This window comes from Thunnus albacares, chromosome 16, assembly GCF_914725855.1.
Source record: "Thunnus albacares chromosome 16, fThuAlb1.1, whole genome shotgun sequence".
Lineage (NCBI taxonomy): Eukaryota > Metazoa > Chordata > Actinopteri > Scombriformes > Scombridae > Thunnus > Thunnus albacares.
This window is the reverse complement of record NC_058121.1, coordinates 21,028,852-21,052,278: the sequence shown is the minus strand read 5'-3', so window position 1 is coordinate 21,052,278 and position 23,427 is coordinate 21,028,852. Positions and strand designations below refer to the sequence as shown.

The following is a 23,427-nucleotide window of genomic DNA, read 5'->3' as shown; positions in this document are numbered from 1 at the left end:
GCTTACCCGGGGACGATGTGAGCAAATGTCACAACGGAACGACGGTTCGAAATAAATTATTCAGGATCACAGGGACAACAAAAAAGCTATTTCTGTAAAATTGGGAGTTTAACAAAATGATGACGAGGCCAAGGCCGTCTCAGAACCACGGACAGAGCTGCAGCCTTTTTAGGTCAGGTTTACTAAGTTGCCTTAATGTAAACTTTTAGTATTTTTAACATTAATATACGTCATGACTGCTAATTAGTAACTGCTGCTGTTTTTCTGTTATGATCCAGTATTCTGTTACAAGTACTTTTCTTTAAATTGAACCCGCAGAAAATACACCAAAAGGTGTTAACTACACCAGATATTAACATTTTGTACTATTGAATATTACATAATATGTACATAAATGTGTATTTAAATTAGTTGTAATACACGTGATGCATGAAAAGACTTGTGATCTTGTGGTAAAGCAGTAACCTGAAGTAAAATAAGTTTATGCAATGGAGATTTCAATTCGCAAACATATACTCTATTAATCTAAAATCAATAGTTTAATATTCGAAATTTTGGACATTTCCTTACAAAAATGTTAAGCACTGAAAAAGGAAGTAATTATGAAGATGATTTACACACAGTATTAACAATTTGATTACTTAATTGCTCAGTGACTTGAAAATAATTGCATTCCTACCTCTGTTTAATTAAGCGGTGATTAGCTCATGATTCGACACTTCCTAAGGACAGGATGATCAGTAGAAGAAGAAGAATGTTCAGCCTGTCTGGAATTATTGTTACACAACACAACAACCGTCTACCCTTTGAATAGCAAGCAGCTCATAAGCTGGGACAGTTCTAGTGATTGTGTCTGGTTGTGGGCTACAACAATACAAGAGTGCTGGGAAATCCTTTTTAAGTGAACATACAGTATATTTAAACAGCTTTCTGATTTTTGCAAATGTTTCATGTTCACAAATATAAGACACTTGTGCAATTAGGAGTGTGAGAAGGGCAAATAAAGGAAAACATGGGGTAGTTTATTATAGGACAAGCACACGTAGGAGAAATTAGATTGATATGTGACAAAAGCGTGAACAGGAAGGTTTTTTTCTTCTGAATAATTCAGAGCATGAAGGTTGGTATACAACATAGTAAACTAGCAACACTATGTGTAAATATGAGAAGTTAGAGTAGTTATTATAGTCATTACAGAGGTGTGAGCAATTGATAAGCACAGGAAATATCAGACTAAATAACACGCCAGTGAAAGTAAACAATCTACTTGAATGTTTGCTGTGTACATGAATCACACCTTGATTACAGCCACATCATGACTGATTTTATAGACTGGGCTGAATCCATACCACACCGCAAAGTATTGATATTTCACTGACAATTATTTGGAGATTAGTGTTGATTGGAGTGTTGTTTTTCCTCTCATGGAAGCTGATGCGGGTCTCGAGTGGCTGTTAAAAGCTATCAACAAGTGATAAATAAACTCTTATGTGTGCAGGACATTGAGTCAAAATGGGCACAGCGTTGATTTTTACACTCAGAGATAAAACAACACTTATGATCCTGCTGTTTGTATTTACTTTTTTACTGTTTGTAACACAGTGATGTAGGATTTGATGTTGGTGAGTATGTTACAGTCTATACTATGCTGTACTGTACTATACTTACAGTACTATACTATACTGTACTGTACTATATTTACAGTATAAAATATACTACACCATACTATACTATATAGTACTCTACTCTACTATACTGTGCTGTACTTTACTTACAGTACTATACTGTACTGTACTGTACTATACTGTACTATACTGTATAAACTATACTATACTATACTATACTATACTATACTATACTATACTATACAGTAATCTACTCTACTATACTGTGCTGTACTGTACTTACAGTACTATACTATGCTGTACTGTACTGTACTATACAGTATAAACTATACTATACTATACTATACTGTACTATACAGTACTCTACTCTACTATACTGTGCTGTACTGTACTTACAGTTCTATACAATACTGTACTGTACTGTACTATACTGTATAAACTATACTATACTATACTATACTATACTATACTATACAGTACTCTACTATACTATACTGTGCTGTACTGTACTTATAGTACTATGCTATACTGTACTATACTATACTGTATAAACTGTACTACACTATACTGTACTGTACTGTATAAACTGCACTATACTATACTGTACAGTACTCTATTCTACTATACTGTACTGTACTGTACTTACAGTACTATACTATACTGTACTGTACTATACTGTATAAACTATACTATACTATACTATACTATACTGTGCTGTACTGTACTTATAGTATTATACTATACTGTACTGTACTATACTGTATAAACTGTACTATACTATACTATACAGTACTCTACTGTACTGTGCTGTGCTGTACTTGCAGTACTATACTATACAGTACTCTACTGTACTCTACTGTATAAACTGTACTGTACTGTACTGTACTCTATTCTACTCTATTCTACTCTACTCTACTCCAGTGATTCTCAACTGGTGGGTCGTGATTTGATGGAGAGATACTAGGCTATACTATACTATACTATACTATACTATACTATACTATACTATACTATACTATACTATACTATACTTTACTATGAATGAATACAGTCTGTTACCTCTAAAGATTTGTGTTTCACATTCCTCACTGTGGGAGCTGTAAGCTGCACCTCTCCACATGTGTTCCTTAGCGCTAAAGCAGCCTGGTTTTTGGAACTTGTTTCAACTCCCATAGCGCTGGATAGCCTAACTGATTGCTTCCAGCCAGTCTCTCTTGTTGTCAATTATAGTGAAAGTTTGTTGCTGCTCTTCCCAGAGTGTTAGCAAAGCTAGAAAATACATCCACTGACAATTCACAGTCGAGCTTGGATGAAAATCAGCAGCGTGGTCATTACTTGGATGTTTTTTCAAAATTTATCTGTGTGCATTAACAATCTTGTTCTTACAGAATTTATTAAAAATACTTTCAGTTCCTCTGCTTTATACTGGAACTAGACTTTGTTGCCAAGGGTTACTAATAGCTAGCTGTATGCTGCAAATAAATATTAGATTAATTTGCCATTATGTGCTTATTTCATGAAGCACAGGAGACTATTGGGGCCGTGGTGGTTTTATTAATAATATAAGTCATACTTGACAGATGGGTATTGAGTCAGCCCCCATTACATTTGTAAAGCTTCCCTCTAATTCCGTGTTCCCTGCAGACAGGGGTCAGTTCATTTCATTTCAAGCGGTAAATGTTTTATTAGGAGTCCATGACCTGTTTCCATACAAATTTGCTGACTGAGACCTGAGCTCCACCCGTCTTCAGTGATTGTAGTTTGATAAACTGGCATAAAATGTAGATTTATAAACACTGTGATCACTCGCAGGACATCAGAGTACATACACTATGCATTCATGCTTGTGCATATATGGCCTTGATTACAGGTCATTAACTGTGACCGAGTTTGGGCATTCACAAGCATGCATGTGGGTGTGCACACATGTCATTTGCTTATTTGTGCGCACACAAATACACAACCACGAATGCATAAACCATGCCTATATGTGACTTTGATGTTGTCGCCTACTGTAGCCATCTCTTTCTTTGCAGTTCTAGCAATAAGTGGCCTCATTGTGTCCATCATTTTCACTTGCTATGGAAAATAGTCCCTGACAGTTGAAAAAAATATACCGTACAACTTTGTAGTTCACACTCATTTTGACCAATCGTCTACACAATTGAGAGGCATGTCATTTAAATGTGCATTTCATTTAGCTGTGGGGATCCTCATTATCTCTTGTGACGTAACTCACAGCCCACTGCCCTGCCACTTTGTAAGCTACATTGGTTTAAATTACCTTATGAGGGTGATTAAGGGACTTTGAGTTTACCAACGGGCACTCGTTCAGCGTTCTGGGAAATACACCTCTTTCTTGCTAAGAGTTAGATCAGAAGATACCATTCTCACATCTGTACAACAAGCTATAGCCAGCAGCTGGTTAGCTTAGCTTAGCATTAAGACTGGAAAACAGGGGGAAACAGCTAACTGTCCAAAGGTAACAAAATCTGCCTGTCAGCACCTTTGAAGATCACTAATCAACCTCCTGTTGTTGTGTCATCACCTTTAATTTGCCAGACAGCCAGCAGAGACTCCAGGAAGTAACTGAGCCCGGCAAAAAATCTACGATTTTTACACTTTTTTTTGTTTTTTGAATGGAATAAACAAACAAAATATAAAGTGTTAATTAATCAGCTTTAGAAGTGTTTATGCTAAGCTAAACTGACTGCTGGGTGTAGCTTCATGTTTAATGTACACACATGAGAGTTTTATTGATCGTCTAAGCTAACTAGCAAGAAAGCAAACAAGCATATTTCTTTTTCTTTATAGTTCAACTGAAACTTTATCAATGCTGGTAGAATTTGAAAAACATATTTAAAATCAAGCTTTACATAGTGCAACAGCATAATGACAGATTAAAAAAACAAGTCCAATCTAAGTATTTAAAAATTACTTTCAAGTTATCACTTTAAAATCCGTTTTGCGAGTAGATCAAACCCAATAAAAGCTCTGCAATGTCCTGTAAGCTAGTGGAAAGCTGGCTAATACTTTGATAATAACTAAATGTCCTTTTAAATCCATTTTGAATTAAACTGGAAGCCAAAAGAAATATAGAATCCCCTCTCTTAATTCCAGTTTTAGTCACACATGCTGTCAGGATATGAGACACACAAGATGATTGCAATATATAACATTCTGAAAACTATATGTACTGTATCTCAGATAGAGGTTTTCTTTAGGAGAAACAGTGTTTTGAGCGTTTTATAATTTTCTGTGATTAATGTGCTAAATTCTACCAAGAACAGAATCTGTGGTAAGTACTTGGTGGGATATATTAAATTATATACGATGCTGAAGCATGTAATCACTTTATGTAATTTACTGTTGTTTTTTCTGGTCCTGTTTCCATGGAAATACATTTGGAATATTTAAATAAGGGAGATTCAGGAGCTCAGTGTTAAGACAAATTGAAAGCACAGCAGCAGATCTGCTGTAACCTGAATCAACTTTGCCATTTTTTTATTCATAATGCACCTGTATAAGGTCTTACTGTGCATGATCTCAGGCTTAATTGATGTGATGACTGTTGTTGCTTCACTATTGGCGACGATGACTCCACCATTACCATGTAGTCAAGGTCACAGCCATTTGTCATCAGCCTCTACATCTGTAAGTGGGCACTTCACCTCATTTTGCCCTGGTTTATAAGCAGCATCATTAGGCTAGTGGTCTAATGATTTGCTCCCATGCACACGCTTTTATGCAAGCACATTAAATATAGCAGAGTTCTAAAGTGGGGTCCCAAATTCAAGGTCCTGGGTCGCCGAGCTTCCGGTCCACACTGCTGAAGTGTCCTTAAGCAAGATGCTGGATCTGAACAAGTGCAGTTGCTTCAGGGTAGAGTTCTGTAGTTGACCTTAACCTTCAACTTCCCTGTGGAGTAAAGCAAGAAAAAAAGAGAATATCTTGTTGGAGGCACTATTAAAAATGTAGTTTATAAACCTGGTCTTGCCTCATAGTGGATTATGGCTCTCATATCAACAACAATCTGAATCAGAAAAACTTTATTACCCATCACAACCAAATGGAAATTGGCAATAGAAATTGCCCTGTGATGATGTTTACCATTTTCACCATCTTACTTTTGCCTCTAACATTTGCAAGACTAAATACAGAAGAGGTTGGTGGGAAAGTCATTAGCTTTGTAGGTATTTGGTTATAAACCAAAGTATTTTACCTCTTGGTGGTGCTTGATGAAAAGTCATGGGACCAAAGTCAGTAGGATTCATCCTTTTGGGGTACTGTAAATGTCTGTACTAAGTTTCACAGCAATCCATCCAGTAGTTGTTGAGATGTTTCAGTCTTGACCAAAGTGGTGGACCAACCAACTGACAGACCAGCATTGCCATCCCTAGGGCCACTCCAGAAATAGATTATATTACATTCATAGTTAAGAACTATAACTACTAGTATGGCTGTACAGGAAATGCCAAAGTACAAATATGTGAGACTAATTAGTCTCTCACTGCTTGTTTATCATTTTAATGGCAGTTACAATGAATTACTTTTTGAATATGTTTGTTCTGGCGAGAAGGTTTTATAACGGCGTCCTGATGGGAAGAGTTGGACTGAGTAATGAGGAGGTGTGAAGAGCCCTAGGTGATGAAGGTTGCTGTACATCTAACTGACTGCGTATACAGATCTGACAGTCAGGACTGGCTGGTGCTCATTATTTAACTTGCATAGCTGATGATCTGAGAAAGTTTTGAGGGAGAAACTAGTGCAAGGATGTGATGTTGAAAGCAAAGACCGACTCAGAGTGATTCGTAGACAGCTGTTAAAATGTTTTCCCTAACATTAAAAACATTTCCTCAGCTAAATAAAACAAGGACAGCTTATTGCTCAATTATCTCAAGGCTCCCACCTGTATTATTAGATTCCATTCATTCAATCAGTGCTTTAACTATAACCATTCTTTGTTCTGAGTGATCTACTTCCATCATTGCTGCTCCAAGGCTTATTATGACTGTTCGACATGTTATACACACAGTGCTTCTATAGAGCTATAAAAAATAACAATACCATTATCCCCTTCAGGCTGGATATTCAGCTCTGTTGCTACTGCTGTATCTCTGCTTTTGCATCATTTTATAACTCTGTGTTTCGTCAGTGTGTATGTGTGTTTTTGCTTTTCTTTTAACTGGACAACAACAAATTAAAATCTTATTCCATTTCAACTAAATCACAAGATTTAATTGAGCTTTGGTGAATACATTCATAGCGCACATCTCTCTCTTTCTCGCACTCTCTCTCTCTGATAAAGAGACATCCATCCGCTGAGCATGAGGTAACCATAGTAACTAGAAACTAGGTTATAAAGTTCTGTATATAAACAACAGTAAAGTGCACGAGAGCGTACAGTGCACTGTGGTAGACAGTCAATATTCTATCAGCAAGATGTTCTAGAGAGAAATGTTGAATATGGAGTACAAAATCTTTGTTTGTCAGGGTGTGTGTGTGTGTGTGTGTGTGTGTGTGTGTGTGAGGGAGCTTTTGTCTTTCCCAGACGGTCTATTTCGTATCTGAGTCAGTGTTTTATGACATCCTAAAAGACCTCACACGGCGTGTTTGCCCTCTGTGGCGATGTCATGGTGAGTCGGACTGGTTGCCATGGCTATTTCCAGTGGCTGACCCTTTGATGTATCATCGCAGCTTTTCCCGCCCATGTTGTGCCACACTGCCCACTTTGGTCTACCAATCACATCTGGAGTCTGACACTGGTCCTGTAATGTTTCATCTAGCCATGGCACCCCACAGGAAATCAAGGCATTAATATGGAACCCATGCAAGCTTTTCAACAATTATTCAAATGATGCCTGGTCAAGCAAATTGGGAGATGCAGCCGCCCGGGAGAATGTCTTCATGGCGAGTTATCTGTCAAAGGAAAAATAACACAAGAGCTGAGTTAAATTAGTCAAGCTTCCACTGACAAAAGCAAGTGCAATAATTATCATACGTAGACGACATTGTCAGTGTCTAGTTTTTGTTTGTGTGATGTGTTCAGAAAGGTGGACCAATGGTTCCACCTTAGACTGGTGGATTGTGGGTGGAACAGGGTATCAAAGAGTACCATGGGGGATGGGAGGCAGAAAGAGCAGTCATAACATGATGTGCAATGTAGATGAATAGATTGGTTAATGGATGGATGAAAACCATAAGAGGAGGGGGGTTACAGGGTGTCAAAGTAAGGAAATAGCAGCACTTTTGGAGGCAGAAATATTAGCATCAGTTATGCCATTGGCAGTCTAACATTTGACACCACATCCCAGTAATAAATACCATCACCATGGTTTCAGGGTAGAGCTCATGCACAGTAGGAGGTGATGAAAAGTTGCTGTTGTTCAGAGAAAGTGTTGAAGACTGATGCTGTTTTTTGAAGGATTTAGTGGTAGCAGATGGTTCTTTGTTTTACACTGAGTGATGTGAAATGCAGTGCAACATGGACACTTTATTAGAGCAGCCACCTGTGTGTGTATGTGTGTGTTTTGCACACATTTTCATGTGCATGTGTGTGCATGTTTTGTGTATCACAGATCAGTGATACATCAGTAATGTGGGTATCACTTAAGAGACCACAATGCACCCATAGTCATAAAGTGAAACAAACAAACCAGAGACCAAAACCAAACATTATGCTCAGAGGACCTGGCTTACCACCAGCAACATGAGACACTCGCAGCTGTGGTTCATGTGGTTCAGAGCTGATTGCAGTGATTGCATGTGTTGAACAGATTTATGCATGCAAAAGGAATCAATATACCAGATGCTGTGCAAAAGATGTCTTTTTCTGTGTAACCGACCCCCTCTGTGGTGTTAGAATAGTTCATCATCAATGTTAAATGTTGGTTGTCCTTAAAGGAATAGTTGGACATTTTGAGAAAGGTGCTTATTCGCTTTTTGCTTAGAGTTAGAAGAGAAGATGGATACTACTCTTATATTTGTCAGTTAAATATGAAGCTATAGCCAAGAGACAGTTAGTTTATCTTATCTTAGCATACAGACTGGAAGCAGGGGGAAATGGCTAGTGCTCTGTTAAATGGTTGTCAGTTTTACACTTAGGTTTTTGTACAGATTAAACAAACAAGATAAATGTTAATTAGTGAGCGCCAGGCTAGCTGTTTCCCCCTGCGTTAAGTGTTTATGCTAAGCTAACTGTCTCTTGGCTCTAGCCTCATATTTACAGTACAGCAGACATGAGAGTGGTATTGATCTTCTCAGCTAACCCTCAGCTAGAAAGCAAATACGCATATTTCCCAAATTGTTGAACTGTTCTCTTAAGAGCAAATATCATGACTGAAATACATGTATGTACATACTTTATAGCAAATTCTTGGTGTAGAATATTTCTTAATCATTTCAAGATGCAGTGTATAGAATTTAGTGGCATCTAGTGGAACAGACTTGGCAGAAATGGAATATAATATTCATATGTCTCTTTATATAGTGTATAATCACCTGAAAATGAAAATCGTTGTGTTTTCGTTACCTCTTCCACAGAGAACCGCCATGTTTTTACAATAGGCCAAAACGGACAAACTAAACACTGGCTCTAGAGAGGGCCTTTCATGTTTTTTGCAAGTTTTGTGGCCACTGTTGGTTCTCCTACACGTTTGGAGGGGGGAGGAGTAATCAGTTTGTTGCAATCTGCAACTTCTAGATGCCACTAAATTCTACACACTGGTCCTTTAAGTGCTGCCTATCTTGTTTTTTGCAGTGTTTTAAAATTGAAACATTTGATAGTGCAATATACCTTACAGAATACAAGGTTGAGAGAGTAATATCAGTACCTACTGCAGAAATACAATGCTGCACATAAAGTATGAAATCACTGTCACAAGAACCATTTTTGAAAAAAGAAACCAAACCATTCTTATTTGTTGTCTCTTATCAAAGTAAAGCACTTAAAAATGTTTTTTTTTCCTACACTGATGCAGTAGTGTGTGCAAGTAAGGCTTGTGCAGCAATCTGGTGAAGGTCAACAACAAGCCTCGAAGTGACTTCCGACAGATTGGATGAGGCAAAACGAAGAGGGATAGTCCCCAAAGATCCCCCTTTGATGTTGTACACAAATAAGTTTATTGTTAGAACCGAAGCCTGGAGGGACGACCGCTAAACAAGTGTTGTTATTATGAAGATGTGGAAATATTAGGTGGGTTATAATCACAATTAAGTAAAAAATATGCTGTCTGTTAATACACACAGAGTGAAAACAAATGTAAGGAATTTAATTAATTATGTAAAAACACAAACATCTATCAGACCTTTAATAGTTGATGCGTATATGGCATGTCAGAAATGCTCTAAAGTGAAACTTTAAGACTATCAAATCTATGTTTGTGCAAACACAAACTAAACTGAACATTGTAGCACAAACATTTTTTGTTTTGTTTTACAACATCTACGCATTTTCAATGAGATTTAAAATTTAAAATCCTCTTGACCAATGTATTACCCAAACAGCAGTGCTCACAGCAGCTTGGCTTTGCCTCAAACAGCGTTTTTTTGTGAATGAGAAAAAACTAATTAAGCACTGAGAAATCAATTACAGTGCCGAGCTGTATTATTAACTTAACTAACCAACCAAGCATCATCATCATCATCATCGCATCCAGCTGGAATGAAAGCAACTCATGTACCCTCCCAGCCTCAGTGATTGTGCTGTCTCTGCAACAGCTGTAAATTAACACTTCTCCTTTCCTCATCCAGCCTCTCAGCAGTTAGCCACAAGCATTACGCTGTAATAAACCTTAGGGAGCCAGGGATCCAAAACTATTGGACTGATACCGCAAAAAGAAAAAGAGCTCACAAGCTGTACCAATGACAGTGTGGGTGTCCAACCTTGCTCCTGTGGCCTCTCTTTACAGCTACATTTGTACTGCACTGTATGTGCTTGTGCAATGGTAATGAACATGTGTAAACGGATAACTACTAGCAGGTATGCAACTGTAGTTTACTGCTTCGTTTTAGCTGCCTTTAACACATTCAGTGTTATCACCAATTTGGAAAAAAGGGTTTATTTGCTTTCTTGCTTAAGATCAATACAACTGTCATGTCTGTACGCAAATATGAACTTAGAGCAAGCAGACGATTAGCCTAGCTTAGCATAAAGACTGGAAGCAGGGGTGAACAGCTAGCTTAGTGAACACATTATATCTTGTTTGTTTAATCTGTACAAACCGGAGCTAGGAAACCAGCAGAGACTGGATATCACTGTACCTGGTCAAGATATTTTTACAGTACATCACTTCTAGTTAAATCACATCTTAAACAAACAAGATATAATATGCTAATTGGTGAGCTTTAGAAGTGCTGATTTTTTTTACTTTGGAGAGAGCCGGGCTAGCTGTTTCCCCATGCTTCCAGTCTTTATGCTCAGCTAAGCTAATCGTCTCCTGGCTGTAGCTTTATATTTAGTCTGCAAACATGCGTGTGGTATAGATATTCTCATCCAAATCTCTGCAAGAAAGCAAATAAGTGTATATCTTAGAAATAACTGGGCCAAAGATTGCGTTTTTGTACTATTTCCATCTATCTTCCCCTGAAAGTCTCTCAATAGTTTTGATTAGATATGTATTGCATCTTTTCTTTTTCACCATTGATTCTTCACTATTCCATAAAGAATTATTTGATTTCAATAATTGCACTCAAGATTTCTCATGGATTACATATACGCGACGTAGACTTTCAGTTCACCTAGGAAAATCCATTTACAAAATGCATGTGTATGAATTATCAAGGTGAAAAATGTGATTACAGTTACCCAACTAATCAGTGAACTAATACAGCATCTATAACTATTAAATAACACAGGTATTAACTGATGAAGTTCAACAAACTTTTACACAGGGTCACTTTTATTGTAGTAGTACTCAAGTTAACAATACTCAATCATGTAACAAATTGTTCTGGCTTCATGAAGTAAGTGCCTTGAATGTTAAGTATCAACAATAATGTGACCAATAAATAACAAAGGCAAGTCATTTCATAGCAATACTGAATTTCCTAATAATAAACACTTCAGGCACATGTTGCTTTGATCACCATAGCAACACACAGGGAGCAGTTACAACTAAGCATGATTTGATAGCATACTGATATGTTTATTGATTTACAGAGATACACTAATTGGTTAATCATGGGTAAGCATCACTTAAATAATGGACAGACCACTGGCCTTTCTGTGGAATTGATGAGGTTGGGAGAAGAAGAAGCAGTGAACACAATACTGACATTTCACTCTCCCTTCATGTTCACCAGCTAGTCTATCTTTGTCTGTCTGCTGTTTTTGATGCTGGGTAGTTACTGTGCAGTAGGTTTATCAGAGTTTTATTTTTATTTGCTGAAAATAGCTGCCAAATGTGTCTGGAATTATGCTAATGAGACTGGTGAGAGTGACCCAAAACAATTGCAGTGTGGGCAAAACCAAAACAATGAGCTGAAAGACGCCAAAAACAATCCATAGAGTTGAGGAGAACTGCAGTGTAGATTGATAATTTTCTGTGGGTTTGTCACCATGAATGACCCTTTTCACACTCCACATTTTCATTTGATCCATTGATACATGGATCAAATTATATTATTATTATTATATTATCAAAATATTAGTATATAATGTCCTGTGGCACAATGATAATGTGATTAAAGACTTTATTCATGTAATGTGGTAGTACAGTATGATAAGAGCCTATATTTTGGTAGTAGTACCAGTAGGAACTGAGCCTTTCACCCTGTCGCTGTTGGTGGTTCATGGCTCTCCTGCTTCAAAAGACAGGTCTACTTATTTCAAATGCATCAGTCTAGCCAAAACACAAAAAGAATCCCCCGATGAAATGACTGACTCACTATTCAGATTCTGAACTCCTCCATGCAGCATGAATATGTATAAAGAACAATTGTACATTCTGCACCAGCACATAATAACAAAATGGGTTCAAAGTCATCAGCTTATGTGGTGTGAGAGAAAGTCCAAGTCTAATTGGGCTCACACAGTGTCTGACTGCCAATGGGGGCTGCAAGAAGATTAAAAAGCAAAGCAGAGTAAAGCGTATAGGAGCTAGAGGCTCTTAATCTCACCCTACCTCGCTCTACTGTCTCCATCCACCCCTTCACTTGTCCAGCCATCCGCCCACACAACTTCAAGGAGTCACCGTTCCCTGGCAACCTGTGGCGGGAGGTGTGGCGGTGATGTAGGGGCCAAAGGTGGGGAGGGCAGAAGGTAGAGATACATCTGTGTTAAGAGGAGGAGGGCAGGGAGAGTCTTGTCAAGGCCTCTGAAGATGAATTCAAGCCCTAATTGGGGTTTTTAAGAGTGCCATGGCAACCCTCCAGTGATATTACAGTCAGGGGGTTTTAAGGTAGGGCTACAGGTCAGGAGAAAGGTGTTCAGAAACATGGAAGATTGATGGATTTGCTTTACCATAATCACAAATCCACATGTAAGGAATAACAGTAGTATAATGATAAGAGAAAGAAAGAGGATTCTTGCCTATGTACGGCTCTCCCGCTGTCTTCAATTTGCCTGACAGAAACATAAATTGGCACTTTGGCAATCAACATCAGCTGGCTTGTCACTCAAACTGTTCAGGCCTCAGAGGAGGTTACAGAGAGGTATAGAGCTGAAAGAGTGGAAATATAGCAAAGAGCTGAACAGAAATGAAACAGATGAAACATGAACAGAAACTAGATTGGAGAAGATAACAAGTGGTTATGATGAGAAAGAGCTTACAGGCAGACATAAATGACTCTTGTGCCAGAGAAATGAGTCTGCTCTGTCTTGCCGCTGAAGGACCAAAAATTGCTCGTATTACTGATAGAAATGTGTGTGTATGTGTGTGTGTATGTGTTAGTGTGTGATTGCACTGTTTAAGGCGGTTCACATTTTAGCCACAAGTGCTATTTTGATCTTCTTATCCGTCAAAGCCTCTATTCCTGAAGGAGCCCAGATGTAGGCCCAGCACATTTGGCAAAAGTGTTACTGTGTCATCGCTATTTTTAGGTATCCACCTCGACTGCCTGCCTAATTAACATCTTCTGACATTGTGAGAGAAATCAAACTTTGTGATTGGCTCATGGAGCCTGGAGTGTTTTAACGCAGCTTTTGAGCTTCTGAAGTAATGGGCAGTGGGGACTGATTGTATCCTGATTCAACATCTTTGTGTGCTGTGTGTGTGTGCATGTGTGGCTGTATAAGAGAGAGAGCGAGATAAAGAGTGTGTTGATTAAAGTGAATCTGCTGTAGATATTGAAAATAAATAAAAAAAAGAACTACTACATTTACTATAAAGTTGCTAAGTGCTCAACAGCAGAGAAGTGGCTGCGTTCGGGATTTCCCAGGTCTGATTATGTAGCTGTATGTGAGTCAGTGTGTGAGACAAAAAAGAGAGACTAAAAAAGATATCAGACATCTGACTGACGGCAAAAGGATATATCACAAGGTCAGAGTAAATGATGTAAGGATGAAAGTGAAATAATAATTTTTGAGTGGTTTTGAGTGTAGGAAGAGGGATCACGTCTTGTTGAAATGGGTGAATGGCTGCACTCAGGGAATAGAAAAAGCTGTCCAATATACTGACATCAGAAATTGGGTTGTACGGTAATGAAATACATAATTTATAGAATAAAGGATTGTATAGTATTTCTAGTGCTAAAGCCCATTACAAACTAAATGCAGCGTGTAATAAGTCAAAATTATAGTGCCTTGATTGTCAGTCTTTGTTACACATAATGGAGAAAAACACTGTTTGATAGAGTCATAGATTTGGCTTTGGACCCATTATGAACCATTACAATTGGTACTGGCATTGCTTTTGATGCTTCTTTTAGGAGTTAAGCATACATCAAATGGGACAGTGGGAGAACTTGGAGGACTGCCATTTTAATGAGTGTGAATATCCTGAGGATTGCTTTGTGTCTTTCTTTTTCTTTTTCTTTTTTTTTTGATTTGAGAAAAAGGGTCTGGGCAGTTTCCAGCGAGTGGGGGCTGAGTCTTGTGTAAAAAAGCAACAGCAAGCCCTGAAAATGATGCTGGTACACAAGAGACTAGTATGCTTCCCCAAACTCAAAGGAAGAGTCCAGCATTTTTAGGAAATACACTTATTCGCTTTCTTTCCAAGTGTTAGATGAGAAGATTGATCCCACTATCATGAGTGTGGTATCAATCTTCTCATCTAACTCTCAGAAAGAAAGCAAATAAGCGTATTTCCCAAAATGTTGAACAGGGGAAAAAGTCAAGAAGTGGCAAAAGTGACCAAAAATTCTTGGTACATATCTTACCAAAGAAGCATGACCCTTAGCAATGGACTCTGAGGATGACTAAATGAAGTGATGAAGTCAAAGCTTCGAACGCAGACTAAACATTTAGACATGACCAATCTGTCTACTCTTTTTGTATCTTCCAGCCTTATTTTTACAGTACCTTTCAAACACAAAGGCAATTCAAAGTGTTTTACATACTGCGTCAGAAACATTAAACAGGAAATACAGAATTATACAACACTATTTTAGAAGGATATGAACCATTTTAAGAGATAATAAAAAAATGGAGAGACACAATTAAATACATGCAGCACAGGCAGCTTTGATGCCATTGGTCACTTACAATGAGAATGTGCTCATTAGGTTCAGCAAAGCAGGTTATGTTACCAGGTACATACAAGCTAGGAGTATGCATGCACATCCAAACCAAATGTCAAAATAAACATATAAACAGCTCGCACACTACAGGGCTCCAATGTCCACTTATAATTTTCAAGCACTACTGCTCTTCATCAGACAGATGTTACCGAGTACAACATATATTTGTATGATCATTCACTGTTTCATTGTTAATGGAGAAAGATTCTCAGCATCCAGGAGTCACAAGCCATTGGTTAAGACCTGGGAGAGAGGGTCAAGTTTGCACCAATCAAAGAGTCAGAGCTGAGCGGACCAGCGTGATATCAGCCTCTCATCTTTGCTGAGGACCTGGGGACATCATGTAATCTTGAGGGGCCCTCTATAGAGGCTCTGGGGAAATTACACATACAATGTGATTGAGGAGAAAAGGAAGGAAAGGGAGTCGCCATGGTTGTGGAGAGGTTCCTTGAGAATCACACTAATCAAGCAACAATAAACGAATGTACAGTGTGAAGAGTAAGGGAAGAGTAAGGGTCTGTCTATCTGTCCATCTATTTTCCAAATCTTATAATATATTTTAGACAAGGCAGGTCTGATTTTGGCCAAAATGCTGTATCCTACGGACTGTGTTCCATTTAAAAATATCATAATTTAACTATAATTTAATTTCTATCTCTGAAAGGCTTTTTTTTTTTGCCAAACTATGACACATTAAAACCCTTGCTAGCTCCACACATACCTAATGATGGTTGTACAATTAAAGGTCAAAATTGTAAAGTCAAATGTGATACCTTAGATACCGCTGTTCCCATTCTGATGAAACCTGACAGGATGATGCATTTTTGGTAAAGGTTCAAACTGTGAAAGACCATAACTGCTTTTTAAATGTTCCAACTGGGATGAAACCTGGAAGGCTGATGTTAGTTAGTGGTCCACAGGGTGTCCATGTCATTTACAGGGAAGTTTTTTGTTCAGCCTGTTTGAAGTCCTTGAACTAAAAGAATAATGTAGATAACCTCTCCTGCTATGTAGCTACTAACACTGTGTAAGTCAGGTAATTAGTTGGTTTCTGTGACAAAGACAATTGATGATGTAGTGCAGCTAAGCAGTACACACATCTCAGTGATCATCAGTTACTTTGTTCTTACTGTGGCAGGGCTAGTGAGTGGATCTCTTTCTGACAGCTGTTTTTAGTGAAAAAGCTCTAAAAACCTGCGGTATGCTAATAGCCTAGCACCAAATAACAGACCACCAAACAGCAACTGAATATAAATATGGAGCAAGAGCCAGGTATTTCCCTTAGCAGTTGTTGGGGACTAAAATAGAGCTAAAACGAAAGTGAATTTTGGACTTACATTCACCCAGTGGCCAGAGGCTCGACTCCAAATCAATATTAATGTTGCTCCCTGTCTGCCAGATGTGTAAATAGGCAACTATTTGCTAACACATTTGCCATGTCTGCATAACAGGAGATAATATGTCAATGCTCTGTTTACAACTTGTTTCTGCAGCCCGGAAGTAGCCAAAAAAATCTGTTAATGCAGGTTTAAAAAACAATTTGATTATAGTAGCCCTCAAGGCTACATGGTTATGTTGCATTACTTTGAGTTTTACCATTTGACCTGTTGAAAAACTGTAATTATTCAAATGGGTTTTTAAATGAGTGCTTTGCCTTCATGATTATTCACAAGTGCATTACTTGACCCAAGTAAATGTGATATTAATTCATTATTATTCAAATTTTGGGATATCAGTCTAGACACCAGAGGACTGCATGTCTTAATCTCCAGCCCCTGCGGGAGAATCAACATCTAACATCCACTGCTTCAAGAGCTGCCAAGCAGTGTGAGACAGTGAGCACTTTGCCCAGAAACATTGCTCCTATTGAGCTGCACAGTGGCAGCAGTGACAGTGTGTAGGTTACTGTTGCCATCTAGTGGTCAAAATCACACAGTACACCATTATTAATGGACTCTTATTAATTATTTCTTATCTCACTCTTAATACTTATCTCGTTTTTGCCCATACCGAGATTTCTAGTGTGCACTTGTTCCAATTTAACTTGCAATAACTAGATATTGCACCGATGTACCAGCAATTCTGAATTGGTAAGTTGATAGTAGTTTTTTAATTTGTGATCTGGAGGGGTCGAAAACATTTTTGTCAAATTGTAACCAGGCCAGGGTATCCAGAGTAATCTCGATATCTTAAAAGGGACATATCATGCTTTTTGTAATTTTGTTATTTTTATACTGTTATGATATTGGATGTTTATGTTTAACATGGTCAAAGGTCCAAATCGTATTTAAAAATGCTCCCTGCAAGTCAAAAGCCCAAAGTTTAAGATCAACAAGTCTTTAAAATGTTTACCAGGAGAGCCCTAAAATATATATATATATGCATGATACGTCCCCTTTGAGCAGTCTTGGGGTAAAAAGTAGACTCAAGATTAATTAGATTAGATTGCCTGAAAAAGACATTAGTGAGCTGCCATGTTTTTTGGATAATGGAAAGAAGGCCATTAAAAATGACATTTTTATTGTTTTTATCTTTTCTGAACAATCAGTTAATTGGAAAAAAATTAAATACAAAAAGTCCTAAAAAAATAATTCTGAAATAATAAAAAGTATTTAATTAATTTATGAAATGTCGAGTTTTAAAAGTATATGATAATACTACATGATGCTGGAACTTCTGACATCTTTGCACTCTTTTATGTTGAAGAACCATGTGTGTAGGTCTCACTCTAACACACGCTGAGTGATCCCGGAATATAATTGACAGTCACTGTGCTAAAGGATAACTTCATGCCAAGATTTAAGCTGTTTGAGGTGAATCACCTTTAAAGTTTAAAAGCCGGCCCAAAGAAAAGGCAAAGGATCATGAGCTGAGTTCACTAACACTCAATCACAAACATACAACCCACCCTCATGCCCTTGCCTGTCAAGTGTAATGACTCTCTTCTTCTCCATTGTGGCTCCTTGCTAGACTCTTGACCTATGGCTGGAGGAGTCCCAGCCACTTTGCTGTGACAGTCCAAACGGATTGACTCGAGTGAACGACCTTGTCCATCCCCTCTGGACATCTGTACGCTCACTCAATGCAGACAATCAATCTAGCTTTTAAGTGCATCATGTGCCCTCAGTCACCATGAGAGGGTGCTGAGATACTCTTGAATCTCCGACTATTGTATGCTCTTTCTCTGCTCCTGCTCCTCTCTGCTTCGCTCTTTCTCTGAGCTTGTCTCTCTTTTTTTTTTTTTTTGTCTTCCTCCCAGTCCCCTTCTCATGCATCCAACTTTCTCAGCGTCTGTGTGTGTGCCTTTGCATGCTTGCCTGTGTGTAACTGTTGACTGTGTGTACTGTATGTGTGTGTGTCTAAGTGTGTGTGCGCACGTGCCTGTTCCGCTCTCTGTTGTGGAACAAATTACACGGCGGCTGGGGAGCCAAATGACTAATCAGTGGTACACAGATTAAAATCCAATTGCTGCAATTTGAAGCCACACAGGAGTAGTATGGGAAATTAACTACTACAGTGTCTGCACTGCTGTCTACACTAGGCATACCTGTTAGGTGTTGATCTTTTAATCAGTGTGACCCATAGAAACTGAGATCAAGCATCTCAAAAATGTATATTTTGCTTCCGAACTAAACAAAGAAAGCAACAAAACAAAAAAATCAACTGAATATTAACGGCAGGCAAGAATTTTTAACATTAAACAAAGCTGACAGATGATACTTCAATAATTTAACATTCAAATTAAAAATAAGACAAAATGTGTTACGATCCACATGGTTTACCAATAGTTTCAGGTGCAATGCTTAATGCATCTTAGTGCAAAGAGTTAAACTGTTTGAGTTGTAATCTGTGTATAAAACAGAATAAAAATGGTGAACAAAGTTATGAAGAACCACAGTCTGGGTTTAATTTGTTCATATTCACTGGGAGGGACGTTAAGAAGATGAACTGTTGTGTTTATGATGGGGCTAGGAAGATGGGATTCTGTCTGCAGCCGCTCATTCGCCATCACTGTATCATCCCCTTCCCACAATAACCACTTATCAACCACAGGCTAAAGTGGCCATTGCCAGGGCTTACCATCTCCGACTTAGAAATGGATTGAAAGCGCCGCTTGTTTATTTTAAACTACAGCCCGGCAGACAATTCATTTCTCCTCGCATTGAGACGCACAAAAACATGTTCTTAGGGAGAATGAATGACGTGAATAATGAGCAAGCCCTGGCCGAGCCCGCTCAGCCCTGTAGGTGAAACCAGGCAATTGACTCCCGTTCTTATTATATTATCTTCTTTTTTTTTTTTTTCTTGGATATACAGAAGTGCAATATGCGCTCGAGCAGGGCTGAGACACAACATGAACGCTTGCTTGGAATAATCTCAATGGCAAAAAATAATCTCATTTTCTCTGGGAGTGTAAAAATCCTGTTTGCATGGCTGTGGCGTGTGTCTTTGTGCCTGAGTGTCTTATGGCAGGCAGGAGACGTGCGTGCAGGCTGTCGCCGAAACCATAACAATCATGCTGGAACATTTCATTGGGAATGCAATGAAACATGCCACATTTACCTTTTTCACAGATGTGACATATTTTAGTTTTGGATCATGCGCGTAAAGGGAATGTTTGTTATCTAGATATATAAACAGTGTGGAAATGTTCTAAACTGCACTTTAAAAAAAAACAAACTATGGTTTGAAAAACGCAGCTGCTCTTTAAGCAATGTCCTGCTTATCGTCATTCAGTTGCAGAACTGAACACACCTGGGAGCTGCTACAGATCCTGTTGACATCGAGCACCTTCACTGGAGCAGTTCCTAGCACAGATGCCTTGTTCAAGTGTATCTGTGTGGTATTTACATAGGGAGGAGGGATGTGTTCAACAGTAATCTATTTTATCTTCTCAAGCACACTTCTCCAAAGTTTGGGCCTCTGTGTGCAGTTCAAGGAGTTCTCTATAACTGATCTAGGACTATTGCACTATGCAATGCACCCATTCGCTTATAAAATTTGTTTGTTTAGTTGAGAAGATTAACGCCACTTTCATTGTTTGCATGGCTGTGACAGGGAGGGAAGGTTTGCCTGGCTCTGTCCAAAGGTAACAAAATGTGTCAAGAAAACTTCTATTCCTGATCCAGGATCATCATACCACATATCAGAGTCCATCTCCCAATTTGGACATTTTAGTTGAAAAATGTGTTACTGGAACAATGTTGAAAATGTCACCAGATGGAGAGAAATCTATTTTGCAACTTTTATGGTGGAAAGAACAATGTCAGGCAAATGTAGAGTAACAAAAACATGATGTACTCCAATCACACTGTTTCTTTCTGGTGGAGCGTTAGATGAGAAGATAAGTATCACTCTCACATCTGTCCATTAAAGGACCAGTGTGTAAGATTTAGGGGGATCTATTGGAAGAAATGGAATATAATATTCATAAGTATGTTTTCAATAGTGTATAATCACCTGAAACTAAGAATTGTTGTGTTTTTGTTACCTTAGAATGAGCCCTTTATATCTACATAGGGAGCGAGTCTTCTTCCACAGAGCCCTCCATGTTGCACTGCCATGTTTCTACAGTAGCCCAGAATGGACAAACCAAACACTGGCTCTAGAGAGGGCCTTTTGCATTTTTTTGTGAGTTTTACGGCCACCGTAGGTTCTCCTACATGCCTGAAAGGGAGAGTGAGGGCGAAACGTATTCAGTTGGTTGCAATCTGCAACCTCACTAGATGCCACTAAATCCTACACACTGGTCCTTTAAATGCTAGCAGCTGGTTAGCTAAACTTAGAGAAAAGACTGTAAACAGAGGGAAACAAATAGCCTGGCTCTGTCTTAAGGTAACAAACTTGTTATAAGGTTTGGTTTACGTTATATCTCATTCCTTATATATAACCGACTGGTAAACTGAGTTGTAGTTTTAGGAGAGGTTTATGTAGCTAGTGTGCTATTTCTTGGCCAGGAGCAGTAACTTCAGGAGTCTTCAGGAAGTTACATGAAAAAGATATAACTTGTTTATAAGTGGGCTTTATAAGTGCTGGTCAGTGGATTTTGTCACCTTCAGACAGAGCCAGGCTATTTGTTTCCCTTTGTTTACATTCTTTTATCTAAGCTAAGCTAACCAGCTGCTAGCTTAGTATTTAACAGATATGGAGTGATCTTCTCCTCTAACTTTCCACCAGAGAGAAACACCTTGATTGGAGTACATTGTGTTTTTTGTTACTTTACACCTAACATTGTTCTTTCTACCTTGAAAGTCGGTATAAGAAGATTCCTTGCCATCTGTTGAGTTGATATTTTCAACACTGAGAGACTGAAATGTCTGAATTATGGGAGATGGCCATCCAGGACTCTGATATGTATTATCCTGGATCAGGATTAGGTGTTTTCTTGTCCCATTTTCTGGCCAAACCACCTACATTACATGTGCACGAAATAATGATTTCAGAATGGTGTGATTATAAGCTTTTATTTAGTCATATAGCCATAAGGCATGCCACTGTCAATAAATCATTAAATCACTGTAGCTTCGGGCTTGGTCAAAGGACCATCCAAAAGCCATTACTCCAGATGGTGCATTAGGATGAATATCATTATGATGATATCATCCCCCACAGGTCCTTTCTTTCCTCTGTCATTTTCATCCTGTCATATTTTATGGCTAACCATCTCGTCGCCATTTTGCCATGTGGTCTTGAAATTCAACTCACCAGCAGGTATTGTTCTCACACGACAACAGAGGACACGGTGTCGAGGAAAAGTGTGTATTTTTTGCTCTAGATTAAAACACTTTGAGCAGGTTGTTCTTTATAAACTCCTTTCCAGCGTATTAAGGAAAGCTCTTTACAATCCGTAACCACAAAAGAAGAAGACTCCTCAGGCTGAAACAATTTCCTCCTCTGCTCTTCTCTTCTCTTTTGACTATATTTCTAAATTTACCCATCCATTAGCGGGAGACACAGAAGAAGACAGAGTTGCTTGAGCTTTTAACAAGGCTACTTCTTCTCTTTAGTGTCATGCTCTACTGGGCTTCAAAACACGCAGCCCTCTTTTGTGTCTTTATTATGACTGGTGCTGAAAGAGAGATGAGTTTGAGGTTGTTGAGCTTTTATATGCGTGTGTGCTGGTGAGAGAAGAGAGGGGCGGAGGGCGGGGGGCGGGGGGGGGGGGGGGGGAGCTGGCATCAATAAAATTTTAGGGAAGCCGCAGCAGTATGTGGTATTTGCCGAGGGAGGGAAGTAGTAGTAGGTGTGTGTGTTTGTATAGTTATGTGCCAGTTATCTACCACAGATAATTGATGCGGACAAGCTCGACTGAAATCTCTGTGACAGCGAGAGGCACATCGCACGCTTGCCGTTGATGGATGCCCATGTCAATCTTTCTGACCACCCCAACCTCCCGCCAACCCCCTTTCATTCACACACACACACACACATTCACACACACTCACACACTCACGAGCCAGCAGCGGGGCACAAAAGGAGCAGTCTCCTGGCACGCCATCACCAGCTGAGCTGTAACAGAACAGTGCTCAGAGGGCACAGAGGAGGGAGGACGAGGGAGGAGGATGCGGGTCGAGAACAGGGGAGTAAGAAAAGAGGGAGGAGGTGGAGGATGGCAGAGAAGGATGCAGCGAGGAGGTGGAGAGAGGAGGGCGGGATAATATTGGGAAGGAGGGAGGATTTGAGGTGATATTAATCAGGTAACAGGCGGGATATGAGGAGGAGAACAGAGGATTGATGGAGAAGCATACAAGTTGGTGAGATGAGGAGGTGAAGCAGGTGGAGGGAGGAGGTGGTTAGCTTGAAGAAGAATATAGGGGGGGTATAATGGAAGATGAGGACAAGGAGGAGTGTTTTCTTAACTGCGCTGAGTTTCCCTTGTGATAAGGCTAAGGCTTTGGGAAGCTGCTTAGCATTCTTCCTCTCTCTCACCCTCACTCCAACTTTAGAGCTGGCTCAGCAGAGAACACATAGATGTTAAAGTGGCGTGATTAATTTAGGATGCAGTGAGCTTTTTTGGCCAGCACCCACACATACACACACACACACACACACAGACTCCCACGCAACCTCACACTTCAGCATCTGAATGGTGGTAGCAGTTGTAGAGAAATGGCCTTTCAAACTG

At 39.0% G+C, this 23,427-nt stretch overlaps 1 long non-coding RNA gene across 2 annotated transcripts in view; it reads right to left on the bottom strand.

Moving 5' to 3' along the window:
* Positions 1 to 4,472: 4,472 nt before the first annotated feature.
* Positions 4,473 to 23,427, bottom strand: part of LOC122965813 — a 35,625-nt gene continuing 16,670 nt past the window's right edge. The window contains exons 1-4 of one of the 2 annotated variants that reach the window (XR_006398301.1): positions 20,794 to 20,833; positions 12,749 to 12,897; positions 5,848 to 7,544; positions 4,473 to 5,543 (exon numbers count right to left, since the gene is read on the bottom strand). This is a non-coding gene — a long non-coding RNA (uncharacterized LOC122965813). Of the gene's footprint in view, positions 5,544 to 5,847; positions 7,545 to 12,748; positions 12,898 to 20,793; positions 20,834 to 23,427 lie in introns of those variants that run through there. The other variant, XR_006398303.1, reaches the window with a different exon arrangement.